This window comes from Panthera leo, chromosome E2 (genome assembly GCF_018350215.1).
Source record: "Panthera leo isolate Ple1 chromosome E2, P.leo_Ple1_pat1.1, whole genome shotgun sequence".
Lineage (NCBI taxonomy): Eukaryota > Metazoa > Chordata > Mammalia > Carnivora > Felidae > Panthera > Panthera leo.
This window is the reverse complement of record NC_056693.1, coordinates 34988561-35009450: the sequence shown is the minus strand read 5'-3', so window position 1 is coordinate 35009450 and position 20890 is coordinate 34988561. Positions and strand designations below refer to the sequence as shown.

General features: G+C 43.9%; 1 protein-coding gene across 1 annotated transcript in view; it reads right to left on the bottom strand.

The window, feature by feature from the left end:
- NDRG4 (NDRG family member 4) overlaps positions 1–20666 on the bottom strand; it is a 79561-nt gene extending 58895 nt beyond the window's left edge. Inside the window, exon 1 of the mRNA XM_042918661.1 lies at positions 20543–20666. The gene's annotated coding sequence lies outside the window, so the exon portion shown is untranslated. The remainder of the gene's footprint in view (positions 1–20542) is intronic.
- Positions 20667–20890: the final 224 nt, after the last annotated feature.

Here is a 20890-nt window from a genome sequence, read left to right as displayed (position 1 = left end):
CACTGGTGTTGTATGGAAACCAATTTGACAATAAATTTCATATTAAAAAAATAAATTAAAGATAAAAAGAAAAAAACAAGAGGCGCCTGGGTGGTTCAGTTGGTTGAGCGTCCTCCTCTTGATTTCTGCTCATGTCATGATCCCACAGTCATGGGATCAAGCCCCAAGTTGGGGCTCCATGCTCAGCAAGAAATCTGCTTAAGATTCTCTCTCTCTTTCCCTCTGCCCCTCCCCAACTCGTGCTAAAATAAAAGAGAGCGAAAACAAGATCCAGGCTAACAATTATATTCACTAAATAATTTTAATATATTTTTTAAGTGGAATGGAACTTGAGTTTTTAAAATGTTAACTTCGTTTGTTAGACCTTAGAAACTGCTTTTCTTTACCACTCTAGAATGGATCTGTTTCTGTATCTTTTTCGTTCAACAGATATGGAGTTTTTCCCAGGGCCAGGCAATATTCTAGGCTCACAGGATTCAGGAAGGAATGGGTCCTAGTCTGGGAGACACAGTTATGCCAACAGCACCAGGTTGGGTACATGCTCTGGGAGGGCACTGGGAAAGCCCAGAAGAGGTAGTCCTTTTCTCTGCCTGAGAAAATCACAGAAGGTATCAAAGAGGAGGTAAATGACACTTAGGAGGAGAAGTGGGAAGACACACAGGCAAATGGAAGAGAATGTGTAGAGCGACCCCGGCATGTGAGGGGGCGGCAGGAAAGCTAGAGTTGTCTTCACGAAATAGCCACTTGCTGACTGTGACCGCAAATTAGGGTACAGGATAATGTGTTTGGATGCACTGGTTGGATGGCGAAGGGCCTGGATGATGGACTAAGAACCCTTTTTGAATGGCTTCTCAAAGCCTGTGAAGGTCCACATGGGAGACAGAAACCACACCAGTGCTTTGAACAGAAAGAATTTAATGAGAAGAATCACCTAGATGTATCTATCCATCCTTCCATCCACCCATCCATCTCATTTAGTTTTTTAATGTTTCTTTTTGAGAGAGAGAAAGAGAGAGAGAGAGAGCACATAAGTGGGGGGTGGACAGAGAGGGGGACTAAGGATCCAAAATGGGCTCTGCACTGACAGCACAGAGCCTGATGAGGGGCTTGAACTCACTAACCGTGAGGTCATGACCTGAGTTGAAGTCGGATGCTCAGCTGACCAAACCATTCAGGTGCCCCATCTTATTTCTTTAATGTATTTCAAGGTAAATTGTGGGCATCAGTGCAATCCCCTTAAACACCTCAGCATGCATGCCATTAAACTTCAGTTTTTTCCGGGTTTTTCTTTTAATTTAAACTTTATAATGAAATACAAAAATTTGAAGCATATGTCTGCTGAAGTTTGACAGACACATACACTTGTGTAACCCAAATTCCTGTCAAAATAGGAGACGTTACCATCACCCTAGAAAATTCCTTCGTGCCCAGCCTCAGGCAATCCCTGTCTCCATCTCCCAGAGACAACCACTGTTCTGATTTTTTTCCACCATAAATTAGTTGAGGCTTCTGAAACACAGTGCCATTGAGATTTGGGTCCAAATAATTATTTGTTATTAGAGGTTGTCCTATGCATTATCCAGTCTATCCCAGACCCTCAGATCATTGGAACAGATTCCTTTTCCTTTGGCTTCTTCCATTTAACATAATGCTTTTGAGATTCACCGACGTCATTTTGTGTGACACTGTGCCTCTGATTGCTGAGCAGTATTCCACTGCCTGGCTACATGACATTTCATCTACTCTCCTGTTGATGGACACTTGGGCCATTTCCAGTTTGGGGGTTATTAGGAAGAAAGCTGCTATAAACATTCTTGTACAATTTTTTTTTTTTTTTTTTTGGTGAGCATATGTTTTCATTTCTTTTGGCTACATAGCTACGAGGAATTGCTGAGTCATAGAGTAGGTATATAAATAGGTTTTTAAGACACTTCATTTGGTTTTCCTGAGTGGTCGTACCATTTCACGTTCCTGCAAACAAGTTATCATAGTGGTACCGGCTCCACGTCCTTGCCAACATTTGGTCTTGCCAGTCTTTTGAATTTTAGCCTTTCTGGGGCGAGGGTTAACTCTTCCTTGTGGTTTGAATGTGCGTTACCCTGATGAATAACGACGCTGAGCACCTGTACTGTTGGCCATTAGCGTATCTTCTTTTGCAAAGGCTCCATTCAAATCTTTTGCTTAGTTCATATTGGATTGTCTGTTACAGAGTTGAGGCACTATTCCTGCGTGCCTGAAGAGAGGGGCCACAGTGAGCGGGCCTCGGACTGAGCTGAGTGGTGAGAGGTCCTGAGGGCCTCCTAGCATCCTGTTGAAGCCCAGTGCACCCTAGGCCAGGGGAGGCTTTGTTCTGTTTCACCTCTGACCCCTCCCCGCTCCCCATAGTCCCCGCTCCTCCTATTCCCACCCCCCACTACCCCCAGCACCATGTGCCTCCCTGGAGACCAGTGAGCTGACCCTTGTCAGCTTCATGTGCCTTCATCATGGGCCAGATTGTGTCCTCCCCAAAGTTCATGCTGAAGTCCTAATCCGCAGGACCTCAGAATGTGACCGTCTTTAGAGAAGAGTCTTTAAAGAAGTGATTAACTTAAATGAGGTCATTAGAGTGGGCTGAAATCCAGTCAGAGTGGTGTCCTTATAAGAGGACATGTGGGGGCGCCTGGGTGGCTCAGTCGGTTGAGCATTCGACTTCAGCTCAGGTCATGATCTCACACTCCATGAGTTCAAGCCCCGCATTGGGCTCTGTGCTGACAGCTCAGAGCCTGGAGTCCGCTTCAGATTTTGTGTCTCCCCCTCTTTCTACCCCTCCCCCCTCCTCATGCTCTGTCTCTGTCTCAAAAATAAATAAAAACATTTAAAAATTTCAAAAAAAAAAAGAGGACATGTGGACACGGGAGGACGATGGTGTGGGGACACAGGGAGAAGGCAGCCATTTATAAGCCAAGGGGAGAGGCCTCAGAAAAAACCAAATTTACAGACGTCTTGATCTCAGATGTCTCCAGAACGGAGAGAAAATAAATCTCGGTTGTTTAAGCTCCCCCGGTCTGTGGTTCTTGTCACCGCAGCTCTAGCCCACTGATACAGCCTCACTGGACAGCAGCCAGGCTCTGCCACCCTGGTCCACCCTGATAGGCACCAACTGCTCTCAGGGCGTTTGCCTCCTCGACAGAATCAAGCCTCCCCACCTTGAACACGTGAGGGCTGAATAATGGTCCTTCTTATTTTATGATTAAGCCTTTGATCCATCTATTCTACTTTCTACATCCCTCTTGGTGTGAGCCAGATCCAGGGGGAGGGGCTTCCTGGGTGGGGCAGGCAGGTGGCTTCCATCCCGTATCCCCCAGCCTCAGAGCTACCCAGGCGGCTTTGTCTCAGGATGCTCTCAGGCAAGTTCATGGTCTTCCTGCTTCCACTTCCCCACCAGTGAGGTAGGATTAACAGTACAGCCAATCTGGAAGGAGGCTGAGACAAGGCCGAGCAACTCTGGCTCGTGGCCCTAGACGGTAATTGGCCAGCTTACTGCCTGCACCACCTCCTAGAATAGGCAGTGCAGCCCCAGGTGGGGGTCCCTGTCGTCAGCCTCCTGGTCCAAGTGAGGAAACCCACAGTCAGAGAACTTGAGGGACTTGGGGCAGAAATTCAAAGTTTAGGGGAAAAAAAATCTTTGTAAAAAGCTGTGCCATGTCACCCCACATGCTCTCTTTGCTCCCGAGAATACCAGGGAAAAATTAAGCCTGGAAGAATGTTCGAGTTTTAACTCCATAGGCAAAAGAAACCAAGCCAGAATCAGAGGAGGCACGGTTTCCTGCAGCAAGAGGAGAGATTCCCCATGAGCGAGAATGGCCCTGGGGGAGCGGATGCCTTGGGACAGGGGCAAAACCAAGGCTGGTGGCCCCAGGCCTTTGCAACTCAGAGATGTGCTTATTCATGCAATGTTTACTTTTTTAAAAAAGTAATTGCGAACATTTAAAAATCAGTGATTTTTTTTCATTTCCTCTCTTTCACACATATGCAGAGTTTAGTTATCAGGCTTCACCTGAATGCTCAGAAGATGGTGTAATCCCGGGTAATCCTCACTGGCTGGGGCTAAAAGCAGCTGGCCTTTGTGGGGCATAAGTCCCACAGCCCCAGCCTTGCTGTCCTTGGCTCATTGCCTTCACTGATGTCGCCTGCCTGTTCCTCCAAGGCACTGGGTTTGGGATCTCTGACTCTCAGGTGTTAAGGCTGCCTTTCTCATCTGGGCTTTTCTCAGACAGGATTCTCAATCTGACAGCTTAAGTAAGACTCAGGGGGCCTGTGAATTCGGATGCACATATTAACCATGTATTCTTGGTGTTTTTACTATCTGGGGACTTGCTGAGCCTAAAGAGACTGCCCCTCCCAGGGCTAACCCCTAGAGATGATGTCGAGCCTGTGAGTACATCTTTCAATCTAAAACCATCTAAATCTAAAACCCATACCCCAACCACCTCTTTGTACTCTGGGCCACTATTCCCACTCCTTGATTTCTCCATGGGCAGGTCCTGGATGACAGGAGAGACAGCTCCTAGGCCTCAGAGCCCTTGGAATGATTCAAACTAGCCAATCGTAAGCCCGTGTATCCTGCCTCACTGCTTCCTTGCACGGGAACCACAATAAAGGCTCTTGCCCACATTTCCCCCCCTGCTCCCTCTGCCTCCTGACTGGCTCCAGTGCCTTCCCGTTCCGCCCCTCCTCTTGAGATCTGTAACAAATGTACCCCAGCCAATGGCAATCATCTCTTCATCTTTTGGCTTTACCCAAATAATAAAATCTGTATTTTTACAACAACAAGCCCAAAAGGTTACACTTCTCTTTTCACTAAACTCTACATGCACCTTATTGTAGGTCACAGACCACAGTAGTCTCAGCAATAGACATCAGATATTTTTCATATCACACTATGGTTGCTGTCAACAATTTGAAATATTGTGTTCCTTACTACTTTGAAATTAGGGTAGTTAATAAGTATGTAGCAAGATGGGGAGCTTCACAGGAGGGTTCTGAGCAACCCAGTCTGGACTCCGAGCCCCAGCCAGCCTCCGGTGAAACAAGGACCAAAACCTAAAGGAAAGAGGGAGGTGATGGTCCCAGAGGGCAGCCCAGAGGGGCAGCAGGATAGGTCATTAGTGGTCTAGTGGCCTTTTGCCTAGGAGGTCCCAAGCCACGGATTTGCCGTGCCCTCCATTTCTGTGTTTCTGTGTCCCAACAGCCCAAGACAAGCACATCTTATGACATCCAAGATGTACAAGTTGGTTTCAAGCGGCAGTAAATCTCATGGGAAGTCATTCCTTTCGGTGCTGATTATACCAAGACAAAGTGTCTGTCTGCTTCTGGAGGTCTTTAACACCTCTCCAGCTCATTAATCCTTCTTAACAGAGAGGCTGGCCTAGGCTTAGAATTATTGCATCTGTGTTGTACATGCACTTGCCATAGTATATTTAAGTTTTAAAAAGTGGGTTACTTGAAATAAAATTGGTGGCAGGCAAATGTGGCAAAAATCTGAATGACAAATTTGAGACCCACCATGTCAAGTGATGTCCCAAGGTCGTTTGAGGTCTCAGGAAATTCCCTGTATAATAACCATCTCCCATACTCTGCTCTTCTGTGAGGTCTGCTTACTCATTCATTCATTCATTCTTGACTGTGGAAATATCAGTTTATTAAGCAGCTAGGGGAGCCAGGCCCCATTAGTTGACAGAGATCTAGCAGCTTCCTGCCCGTCCCATCTGGAGATGGAATTCTTCCTGCCGCTTTGCCAGCCTCTACCCAGAAACGTGCCTTTCCTTGTTCCTCTCTTGATCTAAGAATCCCATTCCTGGGGACGCCTGGGTGGCTCAGTCGGTTAAACGTCTGACTTCAGCTCAGGTCATGATCTTGTGGTTTGTAAGTTCGAGCTCCACATCGGGCTCTATGCTGACAGCTCAGAGCCTAGAGCCTGGAGCCTGCTTTGGATTCTGTCTCCTCCCCTATTCACATTCTGTCTCTCTCAAAAGTAAACATTTAAAAATTCTTTTAAGTAAAAAAATAATAATAAAGAATCCTGTTCCTGGAGGAGTTGAATGCATTGATCCTGGGGCCAGTGAGCCTGCCTGGATATTGGCCATCCCCTGCCTGGGAGGTTGAAGGTACCCATGGAGCAACCAGTCTGCCTGTGAGTCACCCTCAAAACAGAGGGGGGAAAGGTCAGGATTTATCTGGTATCCACAAAGCCACTTAGGTGAGCAGCTTTTCTGTCTACATCAGATATTCTCTGATGCCGTCACCAACCTGCCCCTTATCAATAGTCCCTCACTAACCTTGAGTCGTCGAGTACAACCTGGAATACCGTGGTCTCATTTGTACTCCAATTTTAGAAACCTGCCACTGCTCTGGGTATGTGTATTAGAACAGAAAGTTGACGGGCTTATAACAAATAATTTAAAAGAAGCCATCAATTTGCTCATGTTGCTGGGAAGTGTGGGGACCCAGCTAGTTCAGGCACAGCTAACCCACGGACTCAAAAGCCATCAGGCCTTGGTTCCTCATCTGTGGTTCTTGCTTCTCCCGTGTCTGATTTACTTTGGGGTTTTGTTTAGTGGCCAGATGGACACAGAAGTCCTGGTCCCTACTTCCTCTCTGGCTTCAGGTCCAGCAGGAACTCATGCGTGCCTAGGGGTGCGTCCCAGGCTCTGACTTGTGTGCATCATGGCAGGGGGAGTGAGAGGCATTGACAGGCATGGGCTGAGGAGGGGCCTGTGCGCTTCCCCTGGAACGGGGCTCACAATCAGCTTCTCTGGGACCATGTGAGTCAAAGGGGTGGTTTCTCAGAGGACGATAAGGGTAGAAGTAGGAGGGCAGATGGAGAATGAATGTTGACAGAAAACAACAGATGTTCTTGGCTTCTCGGGGATGCCAAGTAGAGGAGCTAGGCTTGGCCCAGGACGGTTGATCCCAGAGCCTGACCTCCGTGCCTTCATGGTCTGGGTCCCATCTGTACCCCAGAGCCCCTCCCTTCCCCCACCGCCTGTGCCTGGCACACAGCAGCCACTCAATACCTGTGTGGGGAGTGAATTTCCTGTTGCGGTGCTCTGCTCTCCTGTATGGTGAGAGACCCTGTCTCTCGGGACGCCACTGCCTGGTTTCTCACGCTCTAGAAATTGGGTCCTGTCCTATGGGTGAGCCCCTTCCAATCTCCCCTCTTCTTTTGCAGCAAAGCTTCGTCAGAAGTTAAACAGCAGGAAAGAATCCAGCCTACTGTGTTATGGACACACACAGCCAGCAGGTTCTGGACATCCCTCAGACTTGGGTGGGGTGGGAAGGGGCTGCAGGCTGCGGTAAAGCCTTGGGAGCCATGCAGTGGGCTTCCCCTGGAGGAGGGCGTCTAAGAACAGTGACCTGGCACCGATCCCTATCAGCCCAGGGCTGTGCCCAGAGAGTCGGGTGCTCAGTTCTGACCGCAGACGGGCGATGCGGTGCTGGTCACCCACCCTAGGGAAACACGGACAGCACTTACAGCTCCGAATGCAGCCCTGAACCTAATGGCAGAAATGAACCAGGGACCGTGGATGTGCACCCTGTCACCGTGCTTGGGGCCGTGCCACCTTAGCTCAGGCCACCGTAACAAAGTACCAGAGACTGGGTGGCTTAAACAGAAATTCATGGTCTGCCACTTAAAAAAATTTTTTTAATGTTTTATTTTTGAAAGACAGCACAAGTGAGGGAGAGGCAGAGAAAGAGGGAGATACAGAATCTGAAGCAGGCTCCAGGCTCTGAGCTGTCAGCACAGAGCCCGATGCGGGGCTTGAACACATGAACTGGGGGCTTAGGACCTGAACTGAAGTTTGGACGCTTAACCGACTGAGCCACCCAGGCGTCCCTGATCTGCCACTTTTGGAGGCCAGAAGTCTAAGATCAAGGTACTGAGAAGGTGGGTTTCATTCTGAGACTTCTCCACTTGGCACAGTGGCCATCCTCCCGCTGCAGGCTCACAGGATCTCTTCTTTTAATGCATGTAAAGAGGCAGGGATGAGGGAGGCAAAGAGAGAGGCAACCTCTTTTATTAGGGTGCTAATCTCATCATGAGGGCCCCAGCCTCACGGCCTCCTCAAAACCTAATTACCTCCCAAAGACCCCATCTCCAAATGCCATCATACTGTGGGTTCACCCTTCAGCATATCAAGTTAGGGGATACATTCAGTCTGGGACACAGTCTGAGTTCCTCCATTCCCATTGACCAGGCTCACCTGCACAGCACCCTATACTATCTTACAGAGGAGGGTGCTAAAACCTGGAGGGGAGAGTGATGGGCCCAGGTCTCAGAGTCTGTGCTGGTAGAGCCAGGATTTGAACCTGGGCTCACCTGGCTCCAAGCCCACACATGGGGGCTCAACAACATGGAGTTGCTGGGCTCTGCAGTCCCCTAGGGACAAGAAATCTACACCAGTTGTCATGGTCTTCTCTTCCCGCCCTGATCACGGTCTGAAATTAACTTAAGTGCTCACTTTTTGAGTACTTGTCCCTCCCCATGGACTGTGAGCTCCATGAGGCCAAGGAGCTCATCTGCTGTGTTCAACACTAGCTCCAACAGAGTAGGAAACCAATCCACAGTCATTAGATGATTACGTAATGGCCAAATCATTGAACTTGGGTTTTGTCACTCCTAATTCAGTGTTTTTCCACCTTCTTATATTCTGGAAGGGAAATGAATGAAAGAATCTGCTATCAGTATAGGACTCCTGGGTGGCTCAGTTGGTTGAGCCTCCGACTTCGGCTCAGGTCATGATCTCACGGTTCGTGGGGTTGAGCCCTGTGTCAGGCTCTGCAGCCTGAAGCCTGCTTCAGATTCCGTCTCTGTCTCTCTCTGCCCCTGCCCCACACATGGTCTGTCTCTCTCGGTCTTTCAAAAATAAATAAAATCTTAAAAAAAAGAAAAAAAAAAAGGAATCTCATATCAGGCTTGCCCTGAGGAAGTTTATATTCTAGTAGAATATAATGATTATATAATTCAACACACTTACCATGTACTAGATACTGGTCTAGTTCCAGCTACTAACCCTCCTTTCTCTATCTCCTGTGGAGCTTCAGGACCACATTAGGAGATGGGGACTGTTATGATCCCTATCGACAGAGGAGGGACTGAGCCTGAGGATCACAGACTTGCTTGCTCTTCCTGGCCAAGTCAGCTGCAGGCTCAAGGGCATGAATGACAGTAAGAGAAAAGCCCTATGAAGGAGTCCCTGTCCCATTCATTGCTGTGGCTCAGAACAGAGCCTAGTGCATGCCTGGCTGGCTCCCACTTAGCGTGTGATAGATGAATGAACATTCGATGGATTGGAATGGATGTAGAAACCAAGAAGTTACTATGATGGCAGGTGGAGGGAATGCCTATGAGTTGGTATAGCCCTTTCTACAGCCACTTTGGTAAAGTAGCAGAGGATTTCTCCTTCTTCACTATAGGCTGCCTGAGCCCCAAACTCTGGGAAGTTCTTGGTACATTTGTGTACTGGTTGGGGGTATGGTGCGGCTCCAGAGTGAAAGCAGGGATGAGGGTGAGTGGAGTCAGGGGCCAGAGTCTTGCCAGCCTGGCTCACTTGCCTGAGGTCACAAGGCCAACACTACAGAAGAACCAGGACTTGAACCTGGAGAAGATTCTAAAGCCCTGATCCTCATCTACCCTTGCCTCACAATAGATACAACCAGAAGCCTCTGGCAGCACAGTAATTATGGAAACTCATTTATTTGTAATCTCCTGCTTATGGCCTACTGGGAGGGCCACTATGAAGTCCTAGGGGTGGGGAAATGAGAGTGTCCACCATTCTTAGGCCAAATGGAGAAAAGCACAAGGCTAGGAAAGCACGTTAGGCTTTCCTGTGAAGCTTTCCCATATAAATCACATCTTAGGCCCTCAAGTTGAGCCTTTTTTTTTTTTATAGAGGCTTTTACCTACTATATTATTATGTTGCCTCTATTAGCTTCCTTCCTCTGAGGTTTAAGGGGCCAGATTTACCTGCTCTTTCCTTTCTCTGAAAGTACATGGAATTGAAATGGCAACAAAGAGCCAGTCAGTAGTGTGATGTGAGACACATCACCTATTTAGACAACATGAAGTTTAGGAGGAATCAAAGGTGAGTCATGCCCCAAAGTCAGAAAAACAGACCAAGGATTCAAGAACAGGACAGAAGAGACGTGAAGGGAGAAGTTTCAGGTGTTCGGTTCATTTCCAGCATAATGAGCATAGCTTAACGTGAGATGCCCAAACGTGCTGCTCAAATCTAGCACAATGCTTATTTTGCTCCAGTCAGCAGGGTCTGCAGAGATGGGTCATTCGGGGGTTGATATTTTGAGAAGTACATAGATACCTTAAATTTATCTGGAAGGCAGGGCCCGAGTTGGAAACCATAAGTACATAAAAGATGATAAATGGAGCTTATCTTTTAAACCAGAAATTTTAGGTCTCCTATTGAATTATTTTCTCATCACTGCTCTAACCAATTACTGAAAACTAGGCTGCTTGAAATAATACATATTAAGAGGACTCTGGAAAAATGGTGGAGTAGGAATCATCAGAAGTAGGTTTTCCTACCTAGGCAACAATTGCATTGGTGGAATCTGTCAGATATATTTTGGAACTCTGGAGTCTACTGAAGGCTTGTAACTTCCAGGGGAAAGGTTCAGACAGCTAAATTGCAGTTAATTTGGTTGGTTTCAGCTCTGAGCTCAGAAGTACCCACTCCCTGTCCCCATGGTAGATCATTGTGCCCATATCCCTGGAACAGCTTACATAAGCTTCCAGGGGCCAGAGTGGGCGAAAAAGGACCTCATTCTCCAAATATCAGAGACCTGTGCTCTGATTGCTGATTATTGCCTTTGATCACAGAAGTATAGACAAAGGGGCAGGGAGCCATTGTTGTGCCCGTCCCCCACCCCCCCCCCACCCCCCCCGTTGCTGCAACCCCTCTCCCTCCAGCTGAAGTGACTTCCAAGGGATTTAAAGGCCCAGGATGCTTCCTCCCCACTCCCCTTCATTTTTACCTTTTTCTAGTTTGGGAGACATACATTAAGACTAGGACATTGTATTCTTCAGGGTTCTCCAAAGAAAAAGAACCAATATGTTATACGTAGATATTATCAATCTCCTATATATGTGTGTATATAGGAATTAGTTCATGCTACGGAGGTTGAGAAGTCCAATGATCTCTATCTGCAAACTGGAGAAGGAGGAAAGCCACTGGTATAATTCAGTCTGAGGCTGAGGCCCTAAGAACCAGGGGGGTGAGGGGCTGCTGGTGTGAGTACTGGAGTGGAAAGTCCCAAGAACCAGAAGGTCTAAGATCTGAGGGCAGGAGGAGATAGACATCTCAGCTCAAGAAGAACAATGATTTGCTGTTCTACTGCCTATTTGTTTTATTTGGATCCTCAATGGATTGGACGATACCTGCCTACATGGGTGAAGGCAGAACTTTACTCAGTTCTCCTGATCTTCTAGTCTCTTTTGGAAACACCCTCACAAACAGACCCAGAAATAACACATACCGTTATTATTTGGGCATCCCTGACTATAGTCAAGTTTACATGTAGAATTAACCCATCACAGACACTGAAAGCAACTGCATATTTGGGGGAAAATGGCAAATGATCATGCAAGCCCAAGGAAAGGCTAAAATAAGAGCCAGGACCTTAACTTTATACCTGAGGGCTGGTCCTTGGCACAGAGACAGGATAAATATATATTTTAATGTTTATCCATTATTGAGAGAGAGAGAGAGAGAGAGAGAGCGCACGCAGGAAAGGGACAAAGAGAGGGGTACAGAGGATCTGAAGTGGGCTCTACACTGAGAGCAGAAAGCCCGATGTGGGTCTCAAACTCATGAACTGGGATATCATGAGCAGAAGCTGGACACTCAACCGACTGAGCCACCCAGGTGCCGCAGTCTATAAAGATTTTTTTTTAAAGTTATAAACAAAATTTAAAGAACAAAGCAAATCCCCAACAAGCCCTGGGAAGCAGGGGGAATCTGATCTTCACATTTACAATATAATTAAATTCAAGTATCCATGGGCACCTGACTGGCTCAGTCAGTAGAGCATGTGATTCTTGATGTCAGGGTCATGGGTTCAAGCCCCATGTTGAATGTGGAGCCTACTTAATTAAAAAAAAAAAATCGGGGGTTCCTGGGTGGTGCAGTCGGTGGAAGGTCCGACTCTTAGTTTTGGCTCAGGTCACAATCCCATAGTTTGTGAGTTCGAGCCCCACATCAGGTTCTGCTCTGATGGTGTGGAGCCTACTTGGGATTCCATCTCTCCTTCTCTCTGTCCCTCTCCTGCTTTTGCTCTCTCAAAAATAAATAGAAACTTTAAGAATTCAAAATATGCAGTTTTTCCCAAAAAATTTACAAAGCTTACAAAGAAATAAAAAGTACAGTCCATCCAAAGGGAAAAAGTAAATCAACACAGTCTCTTACAATGACCTAATGGCAAATATACTAAACAACTCTTTTTTTTTTTAATTTTTTTAACGTTTTATTTTATTTTTGAGACAGGGAAAGACAGCATGAACGGGGGAGGGTCAGAGAGAGAGAGGGAGGCACAGAATCTGAAGCAGGCTCCAGGCTCTGAGCTGTCAGCACAGAGCCTGACGCGGGGCTTGAACTCACAGACTGCGAGATCATGACCTGAGCCGAAGTTGGATGCTTAACCGACTGAGCCACCCAGGCGCCCCCTAAACAACAGTCTTAAAACACTTTAAAGAGAACAGTCTTAAAGATGCCAAAAGAAATTGAGCTGAAAAGAACAATAATTGAGGTGAAAAATTCACTAGAGGGATTCAAAGACAGATTTGAGCTGGCAGAAGAATCCGGAATAATCTTGAATAGAGGACAAAGGAAATGACAGAGTCTGAGGAAACCAAAGAAAAGAGAATGAGGAAAAGTGAACAGAGACTGAGGAACCTGTGGGATACCATGAAGTATACAACATACACTTTTTGGGAGTCCCAGAAGGAGGGAAGAGCCAGTGTGGAAAGGAGAAAAAGAATGGAAATTGGGAGAAAAAGAATGGAAATTGAGAGAAAAAGAATGGAAATTGAGAGAAAAAGAATGGAAATTGAGAGAAAAAGAATGGAAACTGGGGGAGGCCAGAGAGAACATGTGAAGAAATAGTGGATGGAAACTTAACAAATTTTATGAAACACATGAATATAAACCTCCAAGAAGCTCCACAAATGAAGTAAAATGAATTCAAAGAGACCCACACAACACACATCAACCATCAAAAGACAAACTCTCAAAAGCAGCAGGAGAGAGAAGCTACTCGTCATGTACAAGGGATCCGTAATAAGATTATCAGCAGCTTTCTCCTCAAAAATTTTTGGAGGCCAGAGTACAGTGAGCAGATATATTTAAAGGGCTAAAAGAAAACACTGTCAACCAAGAGTCCTGTAACTAACAAAACTGTCCTTCAAAAGTGAGGGAGAATGAAGACATTTCCAGCTAACAAAAGTGGAAGGAGTCTGTGACTAGATGTGTCTTGCCAAAAATGCTCAGGGGATTCCTACAGGATGAAAAGAAGGAACACTCAACAGGAACTTGAAGCCAAATGAAGAAACAAAGATCTCAATAAAGGTAAATACATGGTCGATTATAAAAGCTAATATTATTGTAACCATGGCTTGTAACTCCATTTTTTTTTCTGCATAATTTAAGAGACTAATGCATTAAAAATCATTAGTTTACATTTTTGGGTATATAATGTATAAAGGTATTTTTTTGTGATAACAGCAAGGGTGGAGCTGTAAAGGAGCAGAGTTTTTTTGTATAAATTCAAATTAAAGAACTTTAGGATATCAAGTGTAATGCCCATGGTGACCACAAGGGAAATAGTCATACACAAAAGGAAATTAGGAATTAAAAAATAAATAAAAAGTCAACTAATACAAACACAAAGGAAGACTGTGATGAGGGACAAATGAGGGACAAAAAAGAAAAAAAAAAGCCCTAAGTTGTATAGAAAACAAAATGACAAAAGTCCCTCCTTACCTATAGTTACTTTTAAATAGTCAAAAGACCTAGATTGGCAAAAATGGATAAACACACATGACCCAACTATATGCTGTCTACAAGAGACTCACTTTAGATTTAAAGACACAAATAGATCTGAAGAATGGGAAAAGGTATTCCGTGCAACTAGAAGGCAAAAGAGAAGATGGTTATCTTACTATCAGACAAAAAGGTCTTTAAATCAAAAATGGTTACCAGAAACAAAGAAGGACATTATATATTAAAAGCTGGAATACAACAAGAAAATTTAACAGTTGTAAACATTTACATATCTAATGACAATCCAAATATATAAGGCAAAACCAAACAGAATTGAAGACAGAAACACAGTTCTATACTAATAGTTGGAGACTTTAATACACCAATCTCAATAAGGGATACAGCAACCAGACAGAAGGAAATAGACACAATAAACCAACTAGATCTGACAGACAGAACACTCTACTCACCAACAGCAGCATACACATTCTTCTCAAGTACACAGGGATTTTTCAGGATAGACTATACGTTAGGCCACAAAAATTAAGTCTCAAAAAAAAAAAAGTTAAGTATCAGTAGATTTAAAAAGAACTCCTACTTTCTCCAAATACAATGGGATGAAATCAGAAATTGGTAATAGAAGGAAAACAGGAAAATTCACAAGTATGTGGATCGTAAACAAACACATTCGTAAATAACCAATGCATCAAAGAAATCACGAGAGAAGTTAGGAAATACTTAAATATGAAAACAAAACAAACCAACAACATACCAAAATGAATGCAGCAAAAATAGTCGTAAAGGAAAATTCATAGCTATACACACTTGAACAAGAAAGATCTCAAATCAAGAACCTAACTCTACAACTTAAGGAACTAGAAAAAGATCTAAATCCAAAGCTAGCTGAAGGAAGCAAATAATCAAGATTAGAGCAGAAAAACAGGAGATTGACAAGAGAAAGGGGTGGCTCGCCTTGCTCAGTCGCTCAGTCGATAGAGTATGTGACTTAATCTTGTGGTTATAAGTTTGATCTCTATGTGAGTGTAGAGATTACTTTAAAAAATTACAATCTTTTTTTTTTTAATTTTTTTTAACGTTTTTATTTATTTTTGAGACAGAGAGAGACAAAGCATGAACGGGGGAGGGCCAGAGAGAGAGGGAGACACAGAATCTGAAACAGGTTCCAGGCTCTGAGCTGTCAGCACAGAGCCCGACGCGGGGCTCGAACTCACAGACCGCGAGATCATGACCTGAGCCGAAGTCGGACGCTTAACCAACTGAGCCACCCAGGTGCCCCCCCAAAAATTAAAATCTTAAAAAAAAAATAGGGGCACCTGGGTGGTTCAGTCAGTTCAGTGTCCAGCTTTGGCTCAGGTCATGATCCTGTGGTTTGGGAGTTCAAGCCCCAGGTTGGGCTCTGTGCTGACAGCTCAGTGCCTGGAACCTGCTTCTGATTCTAGGTCTCTCTCTCTCTCTCTCTCTCTCTCTGCCTCTTCCCCCTAACCCCCTGTCCCTTGCTCATGCTCTGTTTCTCTCTCTCAAAAATAAACATTAAAAAAAATTTAAAGAAAATAGAAAAATAGAGGGGAGGGGAAGTCAAAACCAAAAATTGGTTCTTTGACCAACAAAATTGATAAAATTCTAGCTAGATGGACTAAGAAAAAGAGAGAAGACAAATTACTAAAATCAGAACTAAAAGGAGGGATGTTACTACAGATTTTATAGAAATAAAGAGGCCTCAGAGAGCACTATGAACAATTGTATGCCAAGAAGTTGGAAAACCTAGATGAAATGGACAAATTCCTAGAAACATAAATCTACCAAGACTAAATCATGAAAAAATAGAAAACCTGAACAGACATGTAACTAGTAAGGAGACTAAATCAGTAATCAAAAATTTCCCCAAAGAGGGGTGCCTGGGTGGCTCAGTTGGTTGAGCATCTGACTTTGATTCAGGTCATGATCTCATGGTTTGTGAGTTCAAGCCCCGCATTGGGCCCTGCGCTGACAGCTCGGAGCCTGGAGCCTGCTTTAGATTCTGTGTCTCCCTCTCTCTCTGCACCTCCTCTTCTCATGCTCTGTTTCTCAAAAATAAATAAACGTCAAAAAAAATTAAAAAACATTTCCCCAAATAAGAGCCTGGCCCTGATGGTTTAAGTGAATTCTACCAAACAATTAAAGAAATAGAAGTCTTCCTCAAGCTTCTCCAAAAAACTGAAGAGAAGGGACTATTTCTTAAGTCATTCTATTAGGCCAGCATTACCCTGATACTGAAGACAGAGACACTACAAACAAATAAACAGACAAAAAACAAAAACAAAAAAACCCAAAATCAAAACTACAGACCAATTGCCCTTATGAACATTGATGGAAAAATCCTCAACAAAATACTCACAAGCTGAATTCAGCATATTAAGAGGATTATACCCCCTGACTAAGTGGGATTTACTCCCCTAGTGCAATAATGGTTCAACATACAAAAATTGACCAGTGTAATACAGCACATTAACAGAACGAAGGGGAAAAAAACCCACATGACTTCCTCAATCACTGCTGAAGAAGCATTTGACAAAATTCAACACTGCTTCATGATAAAAGCACTTAAACAGAAGGAAACTACCTCAAAATAATAAAAGCCATGTAAGCAAAACCCACAGCCAAACATCATACTCAACGGTAGAAGACTAAAGCTTTTCCTCTAAGATCAGGAACAAGACAAAGATGCCCGTTCTCACTACTTCTATTCAATGCAGTACTCAGAGTTCTGGTAAGAGGTATTAGGCAAGAAAAAGAAATAAAGGGCATCCAAACTGGAAAGAAAAAAGATCTCCATTCACAGAAAATAGGACCTTACATGTAAGAAACACCAAAGACTGCATAAGAAAAAAAAAAAAAAACTGTTAGAAGTAATAAATGAACTCAGCAAAGTAGCAAGATACAAAGTCAATGCATAAAAATCAGTTGCATTTCTATACACTAGCAGTGAACGGTCTGAAAAGGAAATTAGGAAAATTTTGTTTATAACAGCATCCAAAAGAGTACAATACCTAGGAATTAATGAAGGAGGTGAAAGATTTGTACAACGAAAACTACAAAACATCACTGAAAAAATTTAAAGGAGACATAGAAGTAAACACATCCCATGTTCATGGATTAAAATACATAATACTGGTTTTTTGGTTTTTTTGTTTTTTTATTTTACATAATACTGTTTTAAAATACATAATACTGTTTAGCGGTTAATACTACCTAGTGTGATCTGCAGAGTCATTGCAATCCATCAAAATCCCAACGATGCTTCTGCAGAGATAGAAAATCCTATTTTAAGATTCACATGAAATCTTAAGAAACCTGGAATAGCTAAAACAATATTGAAAAAGATCAAACCTGGAGGACTCACACTTTGTGATTTCAAAACTTACCACAAAGCTACAGTAAGCAAAACAGCATGGCATTAGCATAAAGACAGGGCCAAGTGAATAGAACAAGGGAATAGAACAGAAAATCCAGAAATAAACCCTCACATATATACTCAAAGTATTTTTTTTAACATTATTTTTGAGAGGGAGATAGAGAGAACGCACATACTCATGAACAGGGGAGGAGCAGAAGCAGAGAGGGAGACAAAGGATTCAAAGCAGGCTCTGCGCTGTCAGCACAGAGCCCAGACAGCACAAAGCCCAATGCAGGGCTTGAACTCACAAATCATGAGATCATGACCTGAGCCCAAGTCAGACACTTAACTGACTGAGCTACCCAGGAGCTGCTATGGTCAGAAGATTTTTTTTTTTTTTTAATGTTTATTTATTTTTGAAAGAGAGAGAGAGAGAGAGAGAGAGAGAGAGAGAGAGACAGAGCATGAGTGGGGGAGGGGCAGAGAGAGGGAGATACAGAATCCGAAGCAGGCTCCAGGCTCCGAGCTGTCAGCACAGAGCCTGATGCGGGGCTCGAACTCACAAACCATGAGATCATGACCTGAGCCGAAGCCAGACGCTCAACCGACTGAGCCACCCAGGTGCCCCGGTCAGAAGATTTTTGACAAGGGTGCCAAGACTATTTAATTTGAAAAGGATAGTTTTTTTCTAACAAATGGTGCTGGGAAAACTGGATGTCCACATGCAAAAGAATGAAGGTGGGCCCTTACCTAATATTACATACAAAAATTAACTCAAAATGGATCAAAGATCTAAATATAGGATCTAAGACTCTTAGAAGAAAACCATAGGACAAAAGCTTCAGGACATTGAATTTGCATAGGACACCAAAAGTATAATCAACAAAAGGAAAAGTAGGTCAATTGAACTTCATTTTTGTGCATCAAAAGACACCATCAACAGAATAGAAAGGCAACCCATATAATGGGAGAAACTGCTTGCAAATCATATATATGATTAAGTATTAATATCTAGAATATATAGAGAACTAAAACAACAAGAAACAATCTGATTTTAAAATGGGCCAAGGGCTCGAACCGACATTTCTCCAAAGATGATGCCGGTTTCCCCCACTACCTGGAAGCAGAGGGTTCCTATGAAACTTTTCTCAAGCCAAAATGTTGTGAAGCGAAGAAGCAGTTATCATTAATTTATATGGAAAAGTTTTGAGCCTTCCCAGACTCAAAATAATACCCCCCGTAGGCTTTTGTGATGCTTTAGGACACATCTTGCTAACGGATGCACAAAGTAAACGGAGATAAAGCACAGACGCTCAGAGACACAGTTCAAAGCTCTGTCAGCTTGATGCTGAGTGTGGTTCCCGGGGAAGGAGCTTGGCGGGACCACTAGCTGTTCAGACCGCACGCTGTCTCCATAAAGGCTCACGGCAAAACAAATGCAGAGCGCTATTTCTGCTTTTTGCCTTTTAACAAAAGCGAAAATCCTCTTCAGATTTCATTCGCTTAGGGAGAACAGGTCTTTCGCAAAAGAAAAATGGCACAGCATGGAACTCTTGAAAAGCAGGGGATACTTGTACACAGCCAACAAGCACATGAAAAGATGTGCAACAATTACTACTCATGAGGGAGATGCTAAGCAAATGGGGTATCTGATTCCATCCCACATCCATTAGATGGCTCCTATCAAAACCAGAAAACATCAAGAGTCGGGAAAGATGTGGAGAAATTGGCTGGTGGGAATGTAGAATGGCATAGTCACTATTGTTAACAGTATGAAGGTTCCTCAAAACATTTACGTTAAAATTACCATATGACCCAGCAATTCCACTTCTGATGTACACCCAAAAGAATTGAAAGCAGTGTCTCAAAGAGGTGTTTGTAGACCCAAGTTCATGGCAGCATTATTCACAAGCACTAAAACATAGAAGCAACCCCAATGTCCGTTGACAGATGAGTGGATGATTTTAAAACTTAAAAAAAAATTTTTTTAAACAGCACAGCAATGAGAAGAATCCACAACTAGCAAAGTCTGTAGAATATCTGTGGAAAGGAGCTACCTTTTCTGAACTGTTTTAATGAAATCTTCTATAGAGTTTTACATACTAGTTTTTGACCATTAAGAGCACAGAATTTCTCATGTATGTTTGTGTCTCCAGTGGCTAGTGTAACCCCTAAGATTTACCCACTTGTTTCTGAAAAGTCTACATCAAATCAAGTTAGCTTTGATCTAGCCCACTTATATTTAAAAAAACAAACAAAAAACCCCCTAAAAACAGACTTGATTTCCTTCAGAAATCTGTTATAAACACTTCTGTTAAATTTTAAAAAGAATGTTTTAAGTTTATTTATTTTGAGAGACAGAGAGAGTGGAGGAGGGGCAGAGAGAATCCCAGGCAGGCTCCGTGCTGTTAGCACAGAGCCCCATCTGGGGCTCGAACTTACGAACCATGAGATCACGACCTGAGCTGAAACCAAGAGTAGGATGCCCAACCGACTGAGCCACCCAGGCACCCCTCTTTTGTTAAATTTAAACATCACAAGTTAGATAAAATTGTCACTGATTTTTTTCATGGGTATCTTTTACATTGTCAGCTGATTCCAATTCGTTGATATGTTGTCAGCTGGATTTCTGCTTGGAATCAGCTGCCACCTCTTGGTGTCTCAGCTAAGAATGACTATCTCAGTCCCCCCTGGAAATCCACCACCACACAATGAAATATTATTCAGCCTTAAAGAGGAGGGAAATTCTGACACCTGCTAAAACATGGATGAAATCTGAAGACACTAAGAGAAAGAAGTCAGCCCCCAAAAGACAAATACTGTATGATTCCACTACATGAGAATCTTAGAGTAGTAAAATCTGAGAGACAGAAAGTGAAATCTTGGTTGGCAGTGGGGAGGGGGGAAGGGGGAGTCACTGATAGATACGGAGTTTCTGTTTTGCAAGTAAAAGAGTTATGAGATGGACGGTCTTGATGGCTGCCTAACGTTATGAATATTTAATGCCACTAAACGGTTTACTTAAACATGGTTAAGACAAGTAGATTTTACATGACATGTATTTTACCAGAAGAAAAAAGTTTGAAAAAAAAAATCCACAAACGGATTCTCTTACAGTTCTGGAGGTGAGAAGTCTTAAATAGGCTGGCAAAGCGGCGTTCTTTCTGCAGGCTCTAGAGGAGAACCGTTTCCCTGCCTTTTCCGGCTTCTAGAGGCTTCTGTGTTCTCTGGTTTGTGGCCTCCTTCTGGCAAGAGCACTCCTCTGACCCTTGCTTCCTCACACACCCCCTGCTGTAACTCCTCCTACAAGGAGCGCTGTGATTATATGGGGCCCACCTGCTAATCCAGGAGAGGCGCCCCGTCCTAGGAGTCGTCACTCATCACACCTGCAAGTCCTTCACCACGTAACAAAACAGATTCCCAGGTTCTGAGGATCAGGGCGTGGGCATATTTGGGAGGCTAT